Consider the following 14,679-nt stretch of genomic DNA (forward strand, 5'->3'; position numbering starts at 1 on the left):
TATTTCTTAAAACAGTAGTCCAACACCTCTCCTAGCAAATATTTTATAAATTACTCAGTGGGCTACCATCTGCTTATAGAACTTTGAGAAAACTCACTTAGAAACTGCCATTTCTCGGATATCTTTTAACGTCGCCCAATGAGCTGTTTTCCTGCATATCAAATCTCTAGGAAACGGCGTCCTATACCTCTTCTTACAGAAATCCTTTTAGATCACCAATTGACCTACCTTCGCACCTCGAGTGAGAGCGAAAACATTTTTAACAATCCACAGATGAATGTCTCTCGACCAACCTGGAACCCTCCAGGTTTCTAAGAAAGGTTTTACAGGCGAAAACAATATTCCAACAAGTCTTTCTTCGAGCAGAGAAGCTGACTTCCAAAGCAGCACGTTTGCTTTTACTGGGATTTCTAGCCAGAGTCCCGAACTTCACAGTTTGTAGGTCACAGTTGTAGAATCTTCATCACATGTGCCCAGCCAGCGCCAGAGCGGAGAATAAGGTACCCACAAACTTCTACCTGGCCGTCAATAGCCGGGTCGTCATCCCCTGCTCCAAGTAGCCTAAACTTTAGATGTTGGCTGTTCTACTCAGGGAGGTCTGGGGACTGGTCACCAGCGGTCCTATCCCCTCCAGCAGTGTAGCTCATCCAAGGTTCTGCCGGTGTTGTACAACACAACAAATATGGGACATGCAATTAATGTACAGATAGATAGAAATTAAGACGAAAATTAGCCATATTATCAGCATCAGAGATTCATCAGTCGGTAGATACGTGATACGCATCGTGACAAACTGAATCAATAGCAATGATGTAGTCCACCACTTGACTGACGCGTCTCAAAGTCAGTTATTAAATGTGGCTGCAGTATTGAGACTGTCTTTGATCTGCTCATTATTTAGCTTTAAACAAATTTGTCCATTTTCTTGTCTCAGTTTTTAACTACGTTACAAACAGTGGAAGTTTAAACAAGGTCTGAATTTATACAGTGTCTGTATATTACATTACAATGTCATTCAGACATGAATGCATGAAGGAACAGACACTGTTTTGACGATTCACAGATGTTGTAAGTATCATAGACTGGTCTCACAATTTGGGAATACATATTGACATCAACTGTATTCTTTATTGATGACAACATGAAATTTTCTGTCAGACTGGAACGCAAACCCGTATTTCCCTCCTCTTCTGGCGATTGGTCGCCTTATCCGCTTCGCCTGTGTGTGCACACAGACCCAACCCTCCATTTCATGTTGTCCGTACGATAATAATAAAAATTTGACTCTCTCTGTGTGAGGATCCCAAAATGCGAGCATATGGGATAAGGACAACATGGCATACGGAAATTTCAATCTGTTCGGAGGCGTGCACGAATAGAAAAACTGGATACGGCAACCATTCGCGATATCCAGGAAATCCGATATCTGATCCTGGTCCAGCACAAGTTTTCGTGTTTCATTAATAAAATATATCCAGATGGTGTGGCCGATCGGTTCTAGGCGCTACAGTCTGGAACCGCTCGACCGCTACGGTCGCAGGTTCGAATCCTGCCTCGGGCATGGGTGAGTGTGATGTCCTTAGGTTAGTTAGGTTTAAGTAGTTCTAAGTTCTAGGGGACTGATGAACTCAGCTGTTAAGTGCCATAGTGCTCAGCGCCATTTGAATAAAATATACAACTGACGTCAATATGTATTTGCAGTTTGCGAATCCATTTAGTAATAAATAGTCGTTACCTTGTTACTCAAGGAGCTTATTTGTTCCCGTTGTTTGATTCTCGAATGACTTTACGTAGCGTAAAGTGAAATTAAAAACGGTGCTGAAAATTCTGTCATCATCTGTTATACTTCATGCTAAGTAGAGACTTATTTTGATTTTTCATGATAATTTGATTTCATTCGAGTCATGGAAAGGAGCATTTAATCTGCATTTAATCTGTTTGCAAAGATGACTATGACTGTGTTCCGGAATACACGATAGTTTTATCTATTTCACAAATCCTTCCATTCTTCAATTCCTTCTTAATTTAGAACTGTTTTAGTTTATATTTATGTTATTCATCCTGATATTCATGGTGGCCTGATAGATCATTAACTACGAAAATTCCACTACAACTTTGCAGTGTCGACGCATCTATAAAAATGTTGTCAATGGTAGTGTTCCTGATTTCCATAACTCTTGTTGCAATTTGCTTGAAGGGAATTAAGATATATTATACGGGGTTGAATATAATAACCTGATAATAAGTTCAGAGCAGTGCAGGGAACATCGAATCGAATCATCGACGAGTGTGCAGACGTTTGCCCAGTTAGCGAAGGTTTCTAACAATCTGCTATCGTTAGACTAACCTGTTGCTGTGTTGTGGTGAATTGGTTGTGCTCCGCTGCATGTGCCATATGCTGTACCGAACCAGAGTCAACATGAATAAAGGTGGGGTAGGTGACACTCACAGTGCTTGTGGACGCGAAAAGATTGTCTAGTGAATATCTCATAGATGGAAAGCTACCAGCAATCTTCACCTCTAGCAGTGCGGGTCAAAGCTTTAGAGATACTGACATGTTTGTATCCGAAAATGCATATACAATATTGTCTGTAACGTCATTAATATACAGCATGAAGAGAAAAGAGCAAAAAAATGCTCCACTATGGCACTACATCTGTTGATGATTGGCGGTTGAGGAGGCATCGATAGATGTATAACTAACTTCGGGCGTGCCCCAGGAACGTGTGTTGGGACTCTTGCTGTTCGTGTTATACATTAATGACCTTACAGTAATATACTACAGTCCCCTAAATATCCCCCCCTGTAGGGATCATGACGGGATTAGATTAATTACAACATGCACAGTGGCATTTAAACAATTACTCTCCCTGTGCTCCATGCGCGAATGTAATGAGAAGAATGATGGTTACCATGCACTTCACAGTAGTTCGCAAAGTATTCATGCTTATACAGGAACGTGACGGTGAAGAACAGTGAGGACTATGGAATTTGAGGAAAACATCGTCTGGCATCTCGATACGAATTCATTCGGCAACAGAGCAACAGTTCATTAGCTCAACGTCACTCATCAGCTTGTCTGGGATAGCGCAAAGGGAAACTTATAACATCCACTAAAAGATCCATACTTTGAAAGTAGATCATCCAAGGGCGTGAATTTTCCCTACTTCATCCTACTTACGGATGAAGCTATTTTTCCTAAATAAGCAATTTATAACACTCACAACGAACACAATGGTCGTATGAACATCTCCATTGCGTTCAAGAACTTTGTCAGCAGGAAAGGTTCTCGGCGAATGTTTGTGCAGAAGTTGCTGCTGCCCTTACTGTTATAAGACGTTCCTCTTCACATAGACCAATGTCGAAGTATTTTATTCCAACAGGATGGATCTTTGCAACATTCCACTGTGGCAGTTAGACCATGTTTGAATACATGTTGGAGCACTGTTGGGTTGGGCATCATGGTCTGCGAGAGTGGACTGCCAGGTTCCTTGATTTTGTGGTTTTTTTTAATGAAAAGCTGCATAAATCAGACACCAGTCAATACTCTTGAAGAGTGGCCAGAAAACATTTTTGAGGCCATGAAAATACGCGGGTAGCCCTGCAAGTAATGCACCGCATTTTTGTCTTCAACAGTTCTTTATTGAACATAATGATAATTAAGCGCGCGAGAGAATGGTGCTTTATCTACACACACTATTTCTCCGGGTAATCTGCATCCCGTTCTATAGCTTTCCTCCAGCGCGAAACAAGGGCGTGTATGTCCTGTCTGTACCAATCCTTGTTCTGGTGGCGGAGCCAGTGCTTCACTGTGTCAACTTCCTTTGCTGTTTGACAGATGCAGCGCCAACTGCCGAGTCACAATGTGTCTGTCCTCGTGAATGACATCATCAGCTCGCTGCAAAAAGCCAGGTGTGACAGCCGTGGATAGTCTCCCCGACCGCTGCAAACCCGTGGAGCTCCGCCGAATCGTCCTCTCATGACCTGAACCTCCGTGTCCAGCGACTAACTGTACTTCTGTCGACAGCAGATGCTCCATTGACTTTGCACAAGTTTTTGTGAATATTCCGCAAAATTTCCTTCTCTGTAGTGATAAATTCAATGACGGCACGTTGCTTGTAACGTACATCACCTACAGACGTCATTTTAAAACTGTCCTTCAGCTACGCTATCTGTCGGAAGTGACGGAAAGCTTGCGCGCTCACTCACGAGACTCTAAATAATACATCCGTAACGTTTCGTATCCGTAGCATTGTTTTCGGCTTAGAAAAAGTGCCGTGGATTACATGCTGGGCAATCCTCGTATTTCGCAACATGTCAGGAATGTTTGAGAGGATACACCCGTTATTTCGTTTGCAATGTTGGCTGCGTTGCTATGATGGATAACGCAAATTTCGAGTATTTGCTCTAAAAATGTGACTTTGGGAATAAGAAGTGCTTAAATTTAATTCAAGTCGTCCCTCGTACTCCATCCAGATCTAATTTCTAGTAACTGAGTGCTAACTATATCCATCTTTCTTGAAGATTCCTATACCAATGGTCAATTAATGTTCGGATACTTGTACATTTACATGATGTGCTGATTGCAGTTCTACAGAACAATCAAATTAACTGATGTTATTTGTCAACCTTCCAACATTTTGGCATATTAAGTATACTTCAACATTACTTTTATTGTAAAATGTTTCAGCCTCAGAGGTTTCAGTTATATTTGCTCCTTTTAATACTGTTAGCCTTAAATGTAAATCTGCACATTGAAAGGGGCTGCTCTCACACCACTCACATCTACAGACAAAAAATTATTATAATTTTAAAAAATGAATGATATATTCAAGAAGAAGAGCTTCACAAATTGAGCAAGTCAGTAATGCGCTGGTGCACCACTGACCCTTATGCAAGCATTTATTCGCCTTGGTATTGACTGATAGAGTTTTTGGATGTCTTCGAGAGGCATATCGCGCCAAATTCTGACATAGGGATACACCCATGAGTGACATTGTCCCGCCTTCCCCCCTCCCCACCCCTTTCCCTCCTTGTAGATTGAGATATCAACCCATCAACTTTCTTTCCCCAATCCCATTTGAGATGTAATCCTTACCTTGTAAAGTTCATATGACAACAGCATCAGGATAAACGAATCCTATGTTCGACTCTGAGACTGACAGAAGCAGTCGATCTAACTCCAATCATGTTGAGATGGCTCACAGAGCTGTTCATTTGACTCTGACCGTAGTGCCTGAAGACGGTGACAATTTAAATATTTGCATGGTTCGTTGCTGAAGTTATTTTCACAAGATCGCTCTTTTCGCCAGCCCTGGTTCCAGTCAGCGCTCTTCTCTGCTTCACTCATTATTACAAAACGATCCAATTATCTAAAATCTTTGCGCAAATAATCTGTATGAAATATAAACTAATGAGCCGAAACATTATGAAAAATGCCTATCACGAGTCAGAATGCCACCTAGTTGGTGATGCGAGCAAGTAACTCGATGAGGACTCTACACTCTAATTAAAAAAATAAATAAAAAAAAACGACGCTTCACAAAGTAAATATCCGAACCAGACGGAAATTGGTAGATGTAATGTACATGTACAGATAAACAAATGATTACAATTTCAGGAAAATAGGATTGTTGGTCTACCTCTGGCCCTTATGCAAGTAGTTATTTGGTTAGGCATTGCTTGATAAAGTTGTCCAATGTGCTCTTGAGGAATATCGTGCCAAATTCTGTCCGATTGAGCGTTAAATCGTCAAAATGCCGAATTGGTTGGGAAACCCTTCCAATAGAATTGTTAGATGTCCTCTTGATGGATATCATGCCAAATTCTGGCACCTCAGACCGTCACTCATGGTTGTCGGACTATGCTAAAGGCCGGTCAGGGTGGTCGAACCGTTCTAGGCGCTACAATCTGGAACCGCGCGACCACTACGGTCGCGGGATCGAATCCTGCCTCGGGCATGGGTGTGGGTGATATCCTTAGGTTAGTTAGGTTTAAATAGTTCTGTTCTAGCGGACTGATGACCTCAGAAGTTAAGTCCCATAGTGCTCAGAGCCATTTTTGAACCGTGCTGAGGGCGACAGTCGAGGTGGTATCCAACCTCTGCTGGTGTGTCTCCAGACATGTTTTCGCCGGTCGTCGGGGCTCAGTACGAAACAGGTCTTATCGCTGAAGACAGCTCCACTCCAGTCAATGAGAATCCAGGCCGAAGACGTATCTGGAGACGCCCCGAACAGTGGTGGGATACCAACTTGACTGTCTCTCGGCATACAGCCTGACAACCTGGAGCGATGGTCTGGGGTGCCATTTCTTTTCATAGCAGGGCCACTTCAGTTGTCATCCGTGACACTCTTACAGGACAGCGGCTCGTTTAAGATATGCTACGCCCCGTTCTGTTGGCCTTCATGGTCAGCCACCCTGGGTTTACTTATCAGAAAGATAACGCCTACCCACACACGGCGAAAGTATCTATTGCTTGTCTTCGTGCTTGACAAACACTGCCTTGACCAGCAAGGTCGCCTGATCTCTTTCAAATTAAGAACGTTTGGAGCATAATGGGCAGGGTCCTCCAGCCAGTTCGGGATTTTGACGATCTAATGCGTCAATTGGACAGAATTTGCCGCGATTTGTCAATACCAAGGCCAATTGCTGCTTGCATATGGGTCAGTGGTGCACCAACGCATTACTGACTTGCTCAATTTGTGAAGCTCTTCTTCTTGAATATATCATTCATTTTTTTGAAAAAATTATAGTAACTTTTTTGCATGTAGATGTACATCAACCAATTTCCGTCGCATATGGATAATTCCTTCCTTGTGCGTCGTTTTCTTGAGTGTATATAAGCTGAGCAGCGACGAATGACGAATAATTATTGCGGCGCTACAGGCTGAAAATGGAGAATTACACTGATATAAGCGCCTATGACAAAGGGCAGTTTGATATGGACCAGCGCCTGGGGACTAGCGCCTCGCAGACTGTGAAGCTGTTCGTCAGCGTGCGACTGTCCTACCTTCGGAAATTTGTTGACAGACGGTGAAACCACGAGTAGGTAACAAGGTGTTTCTGTCTACACCTAGTCATAGAACGTGGAGCTCGGAGCTTCGCCCGTCCTGTACGGTACGGTAGTTGGCAATCTGAGGCAGATATAACGGCAGAGGACAATTCTGAAGCAGGCACAAGTGTTTCGAAGCACACGTTCATTGAATATTATTGAACATGGGGCTACGCAGCAGAAGATGGTTCAAATGGCTCTAAGCACTTAGGGTCTTAACATCAGAGGTCATCAGTCCCCTAGAATTAGAACTTCTTAAACCTAACTAACCTAAGGACATCACATACATTCATGCCCGAGGCAGGATTCGAACCTGCGACCGCAGCAGAAGACTCTTAATACGAGTTCCCACGTTGATCCAACGACGTCCTGAGTTACAATTGCAGTGGGAGCGAAATCGTCGAGTCTGGAAAGTGGATCAATTGAAACGTGTTTCGTAATCGGAAGAATTAGGTTTATTTTCACATCAAGACTACGGTCACGCCCACAAACGGCGTGGTATAAAAGTAACATACTCCGCGCACGCACACAGGGTAGTGGGATATTAATATTTGGTGGGAACCTTAGTAATCGAAAGCACCGTGACAGCTGTGGACTACATGGTTGATGTCCCGCCACAAGGCGACGATATTTTCCATCAGAGCAACAGTCCGAATCACAAAGCCGGAATCGAGGTGCAATGATTGACGAGCATGATAGTGAACACGTTAATATCCCGACTGTGGTTTGTGTGACCTGTGTGTACATATCTGATGCCAGATACCTTTGAAAACCAGCCAAGAACTTGTAGAATGTGTACTACGCAGAACGGCGCTTGTATTGCGTTTCAGAAATAAACCTACACTTTATTTAGCGGATGTTCATAACTTTTTGGCTGATTAGTGTATGTGAGATATGCTCTTGAACTGAAGAAGTGTGTGACGTGGCACTTGTTTCACAGTTCTTCCGGCAACAACTGACTCACAGTTCTGCTGTCTAACAACAGGCCTGTCCCCCTCATCATTACTTGGCTCTGAGCACTATGGGACTTAACAGCTGTGGTCATCAGTCCCCTAGAACTTAGAACAACTTAACCCTAACTAACCTAAGGACATCACACAACATCCAGTCATCACGAGGCAGAGAAAATCCCTGACCCCGCCGGGAATCGAACCCGGGAACCCGGGCGCGGGAAGCAAGAACGCTACCGCACGACCACGAGCTGCGGACTCTCATCATTACTTCCTGATAAGTGACAAGTCCCTGAAAGCCTACTATGCCTTGTCTACACGTACATTTGTTTAACTGTGGTAGTGGGGCATAGCTATTTTTTGTGCCAATTACAAAGATCTCGGATACTGTTCTCTTCCTGTGGTTCCAGCTGCCTGCTACCACTGTATATACGTGTTACCTTTCTTTCCTATGGACCTTACCACTTCCTTCCTAGCACTGTCATGGTCTGCATTAAGGACCCTACTTTTTACATCTTTAACCCGTTTCGTGCAGAGACGCTAATATACCTTGGAAAGAGTCTCACTTACATCACCATTTCTTACACCACTAAATTACGCGTATCATCTATCAAACAACCGCACTCCGCCGCATCACAACAACAGCACTCCATCCCAGAAACTACTTTCGCAAGGCAGCTCAAACGCTTCACACTCGCATTTGTTTACAAACAATATAAGACATAGCTAAAAACTCTAATGAAAATAAATTGTTGTACAGTACAGTCAAGACTCATATATTGCATTTTACAATTATTTAGCAACAAGATGAATAAAAGGCAGTTCAAACATACTAATTTCTGAAACGCCAAATTATAAGCCTACAAATTGTAATATGAGGAAGGAAATTCAAACAGTGTCATCTTTTAAATATTTCGCCACGTTGTCTCTTCTAGTACAGTAGGTATACCGCGTCCTTTACGTGTAGAGGCTGTTTTTATGTGGTCGACGAGTAAAATATTTCTACAAACTGTGTGTTTCGTTCTTTATCATGCCAAAACAGAACAAAAGATAGCACTGAACTTCTATCAGAATTTCAGTAAGAAACACATAACTGTTATCAGCATAGGAAACTGTCCCCCGAACACAGTGTTAGCTGGACAGGTGACACGTGAGACATGCATCATGCGTCTATTTGTAACTGCCACTTACTGACCACCATCACTTGAGGTGGTCACTTAACCAGTAGCTCGTGACGTCACTGGTCGAGGGCCAGTGGCAAGGTGATTCGTAGTTCAGTTATTAATTCATTTACTGAAGGCCAATTTCATGTGTGGTCAAGCGATTTGCGATGTAAAAGGGAGCCTCTCACAAAATGTCGGTTCTGTATGCATGCGAACCAAGTTTATAAGATAGTTATTGAAACTGGTTACAATAAAACATGTCAGGAAACACGACAAAATGAAATGTATCACAGTATCACAAAAATAGAAACTGCATCAAGTCATCATCATCATCGACATGAAACAATGGAATTTGATCTGTGGAATGAGCATTCGTCCAAACAACGAATTATCCACTGCTTTCATTTGTCTATATTAATTAAAATGTTGTGTGTGAACGTACGAGGCTGCTTCGGAAAGTAAGGTCCATTCGTTGGAGAAATGGAAACCATTATGCAAATCAGAAATGTTTTATTTGCAACAGTTAGCTACAACCTCCGGCTACTTCTCTACGTAGTCGTCACTCCGACTTAGACATTTGTCATAGTGTTGTTCCAAATTTCCCGTACCCTAGTCGAAGAAGACAGCCGCCTGTGCTTTCCGTCAATGCTCTATGCTGGTCTACAGCTCGTTGTCTGTGCCAAAATGTTGTCTTCATAACCAGAGGTTCATGCGAGCAGAGATAAAACTCAGGGGAGCCATTTACGGGCTGTATTGTAGATCATCGAAAAATTTCCATCGAAAACGCTGCAGAAACATCTGTATTGTCCCTGCAGCGTACAGCCGAGAATTGTCATGAAGAATGAAATGCTTGGTAGCTATGTTATGTGGGCTGCTTGACACCAGGCGACATCTCCACCAGGTCTTCTTACTTGGTGGAAGACACTATTGTTCTAGGCATCTTTATGAGCTCTCTGTGTGATCGGAACTGAAAAGAACTACGTGAGGCGATCGACAGGCGTATCAGAGACTGTCTAATATATATGTATCTGTGCAAAGTTTCATCGGATTTTCTCTGTGGTTTCTATTTCGCGGCCGATCTGACCTTACTTTCCGAATAGTCCTGGTATCTGTTTTAATCGAGATATTTTGACTTCCTGCTCGATTCAGAATGTTAAATTATTTCAACAATCTGTTAAAAAAGTATATAAAATGAAATGGTACAGTGGTTTCATTACCAGGTTACCTCACTGTGAATAGACGGTGAATCAGACTGTCAGTAAATGTTAAGAATGTTATGTTTAATTCCTAAGGAGAAGAAAATCAAAGGCGATAAGTTGAATCATATGAAGATACTGAGCAAATAAACATGTGTTGAGTAATTTATCTGGAAAGAAACAGGAAATTTGAGGCAATTTTACTTTGAAGTCACAAGATACAACATGTCTCAATAGAAACAAAAATTCGTGGAACAATGAACTTTAGCTCATAAGCAAATTGTCAGAAAACGATAAAGTGTCTGCTGTCTATCTGTGACTGCAGACGAGAGTAATTCATGATGCTTGTGTCGAAAGTGGGAGATGTTCAAGTAATCGACAATTTGAAGTACGCTGTGGCACTAATAATACGGTGTAGAAGGCAGGGTGGCAGTCGGGGATGTGTAGTTACGGTGAATGATGTGTCCGATGGAACGTAGGGATTTCCTGGAGAACAATTGGTCAGTATTGCCGGCGCACCGTGTTTTTGTGTGAGCGCTGGCGGTCGGCATTCTCCGTGCAGAATAATGCAACTGTCGATGTACAGAGATGAACCAGCCTACTCCTGCCCTAGCTGTACTTGTTTGCGCAGTACCTGGGTGCCTCCCAGAAACTTTGGCGCCATTCGGTGAAGCTCACTGGTCGGAACGCCTTTATCACAGGCTGTTGTCGGGTATCGAGTCAACGCTTTCTTCTGGTACCTTTGACGACGACTTTAGGAGAGCGGTTCTGGTTCCTTATGCTTATGATCAGCGCCATTTTTATGTTCTCCAGAGACTTGTCTCCACTGTCTGATGTTGGTTGTGTCTAAAACAGCTTGGCGCTGGCATTTCGCTTGGTTTTCACCCTTTTCTTTCTGTCTTTTGTCTTTTTTTTTTTTTTTTTTTAAGGTGTGCAGCGCTCCCCTATCTTCTGCTTAATATGATTTCCAATGGCTTTTGGCTCGTGTTCAACTCTCTCCCGAGCGTAAATTGGCTTATGCCTAGAGTAATTGTTATTAAAAAAATGGGTTGCTCAATGTAAGTAAAATGCAGACTTTTGTTTTGGTGATATAATTTTAAGGCCTAGAGGCCTCTGCCCAAGTCACGTTTAGTAAGTATGTTGGTCTTAAGAAAAAAGGTCCGTTTTATTTAGTTGCCCTGACTTGTTTCTTGCGGGAAGTAAGTTCTTTTTCCCCTGAGATACAACAACGGGACTTAACATCTGAGGTCATCAGTCCCCTATAACATAGAACTGCTTAAACCTAACTAACCTAAGGATATCACACACATCCATGCCCGAGGCAGGATTCAAACTTGCGACCGTAGCGGTCGCGCGGTCCCAGACTGAAGCGCCTAGAACCGCTAGGCCTACAACAACCTATAAGACAAATAAGTGAAACATTTTTTTACGATGCTTAAAAGACGCTTGCCTCTGCTAAGTTATATGTAAAACTGTCTTAAAAACAATTTTATGACAACTCTATGAGGACAATTGAAGCTCATGGGAATCTCTGGTTTGGTCATTAAGTTAATAAAAGGTCATTTTTATACGTTGGGTTGTGAATATTAGCTTGAAGGCTGCTTCTGTATTCTTTTAAGATGGTAGTGATATTTTTAGAAAGAAGACACTAATTACTTTTTGCCCTTGGCCGGTAGCAATTCCAGCTCTGAGTGTGTACCTCGCTCTAAACTGTTAACTTTGAGTAGCATCGCGACGCGAGTTAACTTTCAGTGCCGCTTTACTTTTTACTTAATATTACTTACTGGATTTCCTGTAGAGTCGGAGTAAAGGCTTTGGTTTTATTTCACTAGTTTACTGCTTGAGAAAGCTTTGCTGTACATTTTGTAGTGCACTACGTTTTTTCTCTCATCTTGCTGGCGTCGGAGGGCTGGGTCACGAGGTCTACGTCATTGTCTTTTGTGTCGTCTGCGGGTAATTTTCAGGTTATGTTGTGCCCCGTCATGACTTTCAATGTATTTTTAAAAACTTCAAGGAACACCCAAATTGTTTCACTTCTGGTATTTCAAGTTTAATGCATTTTCTCAAGGATGAGAGCTCAAGTTTAATCTTTAATGTATTTTTTAAGTTTAGCCTTGTACCTCATTGCTGTTGGGGAAAATAAATTATTGTTGGTTGTAAACGGAATTTGGTAGGAAATGATTTTCAATATTTCTCCCAAGCCCTTCCCCTACGACCTGTTGGTTGATGTTCTAAAATAAAAGCGTTTGTTGCCTGTATGAGTCGCTTTCGCATAGAGACCAACCGTCAACCGGGAGTTGTTGTAAGTCTGTGTACAGACGAGAGCGAGGCCAGTGGCGAAATTCCGGCAGGGGCGTCCACCAGGACGTGCTCTGTGTGAAGGAGCAGCCAGCAGGCCGCCCGCAGCCGTTTGTGCGTCGTCACCGCCGTGTCACCGCGCGGCCACGCAGCCCGGCTACAGTGCAACACCGCCAGGTCACATCCAGCACGACATACGGCCGCGGCACATCTTCGGGCTTCAGTTTGCTCTGATTTCCAAAAAGCAATAGGAGAGACATAAAACATACTGCGTATGAAGACTGACGTATAGTCCATTAGCAGATCCTTATCCATATTCACATACACAATCCAGCAAGCCACCTTCCGAGGTGTAACGGAGGGTACGTGTGACGCCACTATCCTTTTCTACCCTCCTCCGTTTTCTCGTTACACTCGTGAATGCAGCACGGGAAGAATGAGAGCCGGTACATTACTGAATCAGCTCCAATTTATCTTCTCAATGAGGTCATTTCACTAGACCTGCGTGAGAGGAAGTAGTACGTAGATCGACCCGTCTTCGAACATACGCTCTCGTAACCTCAACTGCAAAACACTCGGTGGTACACTACGCGGCGCTCGTAGCGTCTGCCACTTGAGTTTGTTGAGTACCGCTGTAACGCTGTCGCGCTTACTGAACAATACCGCGACAAAAGAAGCCGTTCTTCGTTGTATTTTCTCTCTCGTATCTATTTATTTTCTAACGTGGTAAGAGACCGAGAGTGGTGAACATTAATCGAGAGTCGGTACAACAAGTGTTTTGAAGCCACTTCTTTCGCGGATGAATTCAGGTCCCCTATGATTTTCCCCATGATTCCTAGCGTGCTATCTACATTTCAACTACGCTTTTGAAGCCATGTACTTTAGGTCGCACAAATGGTTACTCCTAAGTGTTTTATTGCTTCTAGCGATTTGTTGCCGATACCAAAATTTAAGAGTGTGGGTAGATTTGCCCTCTACCAAAATTACGGTCCTATAGTTTTGTTGCAGTACATAAATGACGCAGTACATGATATGATTACCGTTTGAATTGGTAGCATAGGTAGGGAAAGAAATAGAAATAAATGTGTGACAGAGAAACTGGAAACTGACGACTTCTCTTCGTTTTCTTGCTTGTTTTGCACATAATTAGAACTGCATATCGTTCAGTGTTACTCTAGTGAACAGTTTATTTCCTTAAAAAATATAAACTGCATTTATAGGTAATAAAAATTAGTTGGTAGCATAGCTTCTGCGTTTTTATGTAATCAAAGCAATTAATTTTGATGCAAGTGTAGTTTACATGCACAAACATAAAAGAACCTATATCATTACTGTTATTTTATACTCAATAGAACATTCTTCATCGTGTTCATAGGTAAGAGGTTCTGTTATTATTGATAAGTGTACAAGGTATTTACGAATAACAGAAACATGTAAACATGTTTAATACGAGCTGGACGAAGTATTGAAGCAATGTTTGATACGTTTTTGTACTGCAATATTTTATTTTACCTTTCTTTTAGGATATTACATTTTCTATCGCTATATGATAAATACGTTTTTTTATTTTATCTTTACTACAATATCCCTCTGTTCCACATTAAAAATAATTATTTTTTAATAAAACCAGAATTAAATTTTAGTTGTGCTATACATATTGTTTGTTTTTAAGTAACAGAAAGGAGGAAAATTAATTACGTAGAACAAAAATGTTCCATAAATTCATAGCCCTGGCCCTTTATATATCATTGCAGAAACGTTCCGTAAGTTACGCACTCCATTATACAGGGTGGTCCATTGATAGTGACCGGGCCGAATATCTCACGAAATAAGCATCAAACGAAAAAACTATAAAGAACGGAACTCGTCTAGCTTGAAGGGGGAAACCAGATGGCGCTATGGTTGACTCGTTAGATGGCACTGCCATAGGTCAAATGGATATCAACTGCGTTTTTCTAAATAGGAACCCCCATTTTTATTACATATTCGCGTAGTACGTAAAGAAATATGAATGCTTTAGT

The 14,679-nt window shown here is 42.2% G+C and overlaps 1 protein-coding gene across 1 annotated transcript in view; it reads right to left on the minus strand.

Moving 5' to 3' along the window:
* LOC124605705 overlaps positions 1-14,679 on the minus strand; it is a 310,921-nt gene that overhangs the window by 208,904 nt on the left and 87,338 nt on the right. The window lies entirely within an intron of this gene.

Source organism: Schistocerca americana, chromosome 3 (genome assembly GCF_021461395.2).
Source record: "Schistocerca americana isolate TAMUIC-IGC-003095 chromosome 3, iqSchAmer2.1, whole genome shotgun sequence".
In the NCBI taxonomy this organism is placed as follows: domain Eukaryota; kingdom Metazoa; phylum Arthropoda; class Insecta; order Orthoptera; family Acrididae; genus Schistocerca; species Schistocerca americana.